The following is a 5,375-nucleotide window of genomic DNA, read 5'->3' as shown; positions in this document are numbered from 1 at the left end:
ATAATCAGGAGCTATGCACAAAACTTACCTAGAAATCAACGACGTTTTAGAAATTCAGTTTTATAAAAATACTCTGTAGAGGAATTTGATGGCGAATGTTGTAAAAGCGGAATAAAAGATACATTCAACCCATAGATAGAATTTTAACTGACAACACCATGGCTAAAAAAATACAAACAGACAAATATACAAATTATAGAACACCATATAGAAAAACTAATGACCAAGTAAAACGAACCACATAAAACATGGGGGTGTTATCGTGTGCTCCGGCAGGGTAAGCAGATCCTGTCTCATATGTGGTACCCATAGTGTTGTTCGAGTAAGTACAAACCCGTGAAATAGTTTACTTCTGTATAAAGAAAATTATTCTGGAAACGAAAACAACCTACAGGGTGCAGTCAATTAACACAGAGGCATTTTATCTGAAATGTCAGTAACAGTTTTCATTTGTATTGTTTATTTATCAAACAATCCAAATTCACAGTGTTAAATGCTGTAGTATAGGCTTAACAAGGCTTTCTTTGATGGCCATATGTAGACGCTCCACATACGCTTGCTGTATATAATGACCTAGCAAATTGACATTTCCCTCCATTTGTTTTTAACCAATTGGTAACTCTTCTATCACACTGGTCACCACATGTTACCATTGCTGTGTGTCCACAATTACAACTAAACCAGCGGGTACATCTTTGGATTGATCCAAAATCGTGAAGTATTCTATGTGTATCTGCTTCGACAGCTTTACAAAAACAGCTACAATAACATCAATGAATGCAAACATTAACATAAATATGTATTGAATTTCATCCCGAGGAACATGGTCTAACCGATGACATATTATTCTTGAATAAAACAACAAAAACAAAGATATGAAGAACCTTTGAAATAAGTTTAACAGATAATATCTGACAAATGTAGCAAATATTGTTTTTTTTTATTCTCATTAAATATGTTAATGAATATCCATTACATGTTAAATTGGGCTGGGGAATGTGAGACAGCAGCAATAAAAACACAAAAAGACAAAAAAAAAATATGCCTAGTGTACCAAAACATATCTTGTACTTTTTACTTTATAACAATTGTATTACATATTAGTTGACAGATTTGAAATCATTTAAACAATGTAGGCTTCTTTAAAATTGGATATGTTTACTACTTTGGATACGGTAGACCGCATACATAAGCTTTTAAAATATTAAGCTTCTTTTAAATTTGATTTGTCCCTTATTTTAGATACGGTTGATTGCAAACATGACCTTTCAAAAATTAAAGCTTCTTTTAAATTTGATTTGTTCCTAAATTTGGATACGGTAGACTGCATACATGAGCTTTTAAAAAATGATGATAATTTAGCATAATGCTTAAACTGTATGTATAATGTCTTTTCACTAACCAATTTTAAGTTTGATGTTAATAGCAGTCATCCTGTTGAATTATGATATGGATTTTAAAGATACAGTTCAGCTTGTTTTATTTCTTAATAATATCATGATATAAGACACAATCTAAAAATGAGAACCAAACTTTGAGACAAAACAAAAACAACGATATTGCAATTTTCATTTTCAAATTTTCTACTTCAATTTGGAGTATTAGTTCAACAATCATGCATTTGCATGTGGATACCAAATTTCAAATCATAATGTATGTGTGAACCAGGTGGATCCTTTGAAGGAAAGCTACTAACCCGATGGTATAGACGGTAAAATTACATCATATATTCGAAATTATTTATGAAAGCAATCCACAAGCAAAAGAATTGACCCAATGGTAATAAGCCTTTTAGATAATATATATTTGTATGACTACTGAAATATGTATACATCGAACATTCAGTTACTTACTTTTTAGTGGGATTAATTCTAATTCTTCTGAAAAACCACCCTTCAACCTGGTAGGTCAATACAAGGAACATAAGGACAAACAATAATTTCTCCATTTTTTCCTGGAAAAATACATATATAAATAAATATAAGAATAGTAGTTGCTGAAGTTAATATATATCGAAGCAATTCTATCTTTTAAAAATACAACTAATAATTTGTTACATCTTGAATAAAAAATAACAAACCGTAAAATTTGCATATGATTAAAAATTAAGTGTCAATTTTGATATTTGTGAGGAATTAATTTTTAGAATTTATTATCAAAACAGTTAAGAAACAAAAATACAATCTCAGAGCAAAATTTCTAAACGGAAAGAACCTAAATCACATGGCCAAATCAAAAGATCGATTACAGAACGTATTCTGCTAGACTAGTATGCATTAAAAGTAGTGTTAACAATGACACGCCACAAACGACGTTCAAAACGAACTACTTTTAATTCACTATGCCATGTGTATTTGGTTGCATACAATCTTCTGTTTTACAATTTGAAATATGGTTTTGCATATAATGTGTATGAACACAACATCTGTCAATCATGTAAGCGTTAAGTCTTAACTGTCGAATGTACAAATCAACAAGTCTATGACAGTTTAAACCATACTTTTGGTCATACAGCGTATTTTATGTTTTGATCAATTCCATAAAACAATCTTTAAGGGTCACTAGCTGTAAAATTCGTCTTCATCGATTTGACTTAAATTCTCATAATTGATTTATAACAATGTAACACATTTTTAAAAATTATTAAAAGTCTAAACTAAACTATTTACAGAACATACGCACGATAACATGTAGCTTAGTTTCATGTGTATTTCAATCTAGACACCATTGCTTTTGTTAGGTCTATTTCATATGTTAAATTTCATATTTTAGATTAAACATATATTGTAATTGTAAGATGAATGCATGTGATGTACAATTGATGAATAAAGAACCCTATGACTCAGATGATTTATTTGTATTTGAAGAAGCAGTAAATTAGACTTTTACATAGTCATTTTAGTAATGTATTCTAAAATTAATTACGTGATGACATCGCAGTACTGTATCTGTTCTGATTTAGAACATGCACTGACAAAACAAACCCATTTCATTTCAAACATATCAATAAGAATGAAGCGGGCGTGACAGAAAATGTCCTATAGCAATATTTATCAAGGTACTAAATTATGAATTCTGAAATCCTTAATTAAATCACTGTTAGTCTATTTTTTTCAATTTAAATGTTATGTTATTAAGAAAATAGGCTTTATCACAAATTATAAAGATGATTGAAATGTACATGCATACACTTAGAAGGCATTGAATTTCTTCTATAGTTTATATTTATGTTTTTATATATTATTGCAATTTTACAAAATTTTCCTTTGATCTTAGTATGTCTGATAATTTTCCTTTTCAACACAATAGAGTGATAAAAAATTATCACTAGAACCTAAAAACGCGCGTGCCGTTGTCAATGAATTTGACAATGAAATTGACAACGTCGTCAGAGGTAGAATAGTTATAAACAGATTATCACTGGTCCCGGCTGAAACGAGAAAATCAATCTCGTTAATTGATAATCTATAAATAAATGACATCGGGTTGTTCGAGCATCAAAAAGATCATGATAGAGAATGAGAGAGAAAGGGGACGCTTTAAACATAATGATGACATACTTTAACCTAACGGTTTAGTAGATCCTTAAAGAAATTGATAAATTATTTTATAACGTTATTTAGTCATATAGTTCTTATCTTACCTACGTTATTGCAGTACCAATGTGAATACAATATGAGGAACGATTTTTTGTTCCAATTACAAGTATGTATATACAATCGTATTGATTACATTAAATGCATGTTATCAGATTTCTTTCCACGTTTGCAACCATCTGTTTTCCATGAACTATTTAAAAATGTTTTCATGGAAGTTAACCTAATTATCTTATTGTGAAACAATTGTTTTTTATAGAACTGTAGTCAATACAGAATTTGCCAAAATAGGCATTCATCTACATACATCGTATCGCAAATCGAACACATATTGACTTAATATGTAACATGTAACTTACGCGCACCCATTGAAAATGAAATTGTTCAAAAATGTTAATCATAATTCCAATGATGTACAGTCACGCCTGAATTTGTATTTATGTTACAAATATAATGAATAATCGATTATGTGCCTAATTTTGAGAGCGGTAGTCAACACAAAATTAAAAAAAAAAAGTAAAACAACAAAAAATACTTAAACTAGTGTTATTGAAACCTGTTTATTTAAAAGTTAAATATTGATTAGAAAAGATGTACACAATGTAAACGTTATTGATAATTTACGTCTCTTTTTTTATTTGTTAAGTTACGCGCACTCATTGAAAATCATAACTTATGATATCGAATATGTTCCTTGTGTCGTAACTACAACATCTTTCCCTTTTCACTAATGTGACCTACCGAATCAGACTATTTACCGGATTTGTAATAACATAGGCAGCACGACGGGTGCAACATGCGGAGCAGGATCTGCATACTCTTCCAGAGTATCTTAGATCATCCCCAGTTTTTGGTGGGGTTCGTGTTGATTACTCCTTAGTTTTCTAAGTTGTGTCTTCTGTACTATTGTTTGTCTGTTTGTCTTTTTATTTTTAGCCATGACGTTGTCAGTTTATTTTCAATCTATGAGTTTGACTGTTCCTCTGGTATATTTCGTCCCTCTTTTATGAAACGTATCAAAAAATGTAAAACATAATTTAAATTATCTGACAAATACAGTCAGGTCTGAATTTTGTTTTTATGTTGATTATCGATAATTTTGCTGAATTTTGAGAACAATGGTCAACACAAAATAAAATCAAACAAAAACAAAGAAACAACAAAAAAACAAGTGTTATTGAAACATGTGTATGTAAAGGTTTTTATTATTGATTAGAAAAGATGTACACAATTTAACAGTTATCAATAAATCCACATTTTTTTTATTTGTTGTGTTGTTTTGTTTCATTGTTTTTGTACCATATATATATATATATATATATTCAAGGAAATACGACAAAAATGAAAAAAGAAAAAGACGCATATCAAATTGAAATATGTTTCACTCTAAATGCAAAAGTATTTGTTGGTTTTTTGTTGTTATTAAAGGTGTGATTTGTTCATTTAATGTTTGTTTTAGTTCAAAAATGTGCTTAAAAAATGAACCAAAATTAGTTATAAGAATGAATAGAAATTCAACTATAAAACATGGCAAATGTACAAAATTTACAGTGGGAAAGTTAATAATCTTTCCAACAATTCGAGTTAGACATCTGTTTCATTTACATATACAAGCGTAAGGCGTTTGCAAAAAAACTTCTCATGTTTCAGAATTTATCTGATAAATTCCTAGCCTGTTAAATTCTTCTCACATCCGTAAAAAACATATAGTTTTTTGTGGTTATTTTACGATTTAATGGTTTCTCAGAATACAATTTCTTTGTTGAACAAAAGATATAT

General features: G+C 29.4%; 1 long non-coding RNA gene across 1 annotated transcript; it reads right to left on the bottom strand.

Moving 5' to 3' along the window:
• Positions 1–443: 443 nt before the first annotated feature.
• On the bottom strand, positions 444–4,603 carry LOC139484922 (uncharacterized). Its single transcript, XR_011655192.1, has 2 exons — positions 1,854–4,603; positions 444–759 (listed from the first exon to the last, which is right to left on the bottom strand). It is a non-coding gene; the product is annotated as an uncharacterized lncRNA (long non-coding RNA).
• Between the last annotated feature and the right edge of the window lie 772 nt (positions 4,604–5,375).

This window comes from Mytilus edulis, chromosome 8 (genome assembly GCF_963676685.1).
Source record: "Mytilus edulis chromosome 8, xbMytEdul2.2, whole genome shotgun sequence".
In the NCBI taxonomy this organism is placed as follows: Eukaryota; Metazoa; Mollusca; class Bivalvia; order Mytilida; family Mytilidae; genus Mytilus; species Mytilus edulis.
The sequence above is the reverse complement of the archived record's forward strand: the minus strand, read 5'-3'. Positions and strand labels throughout refer to the sequence as shown.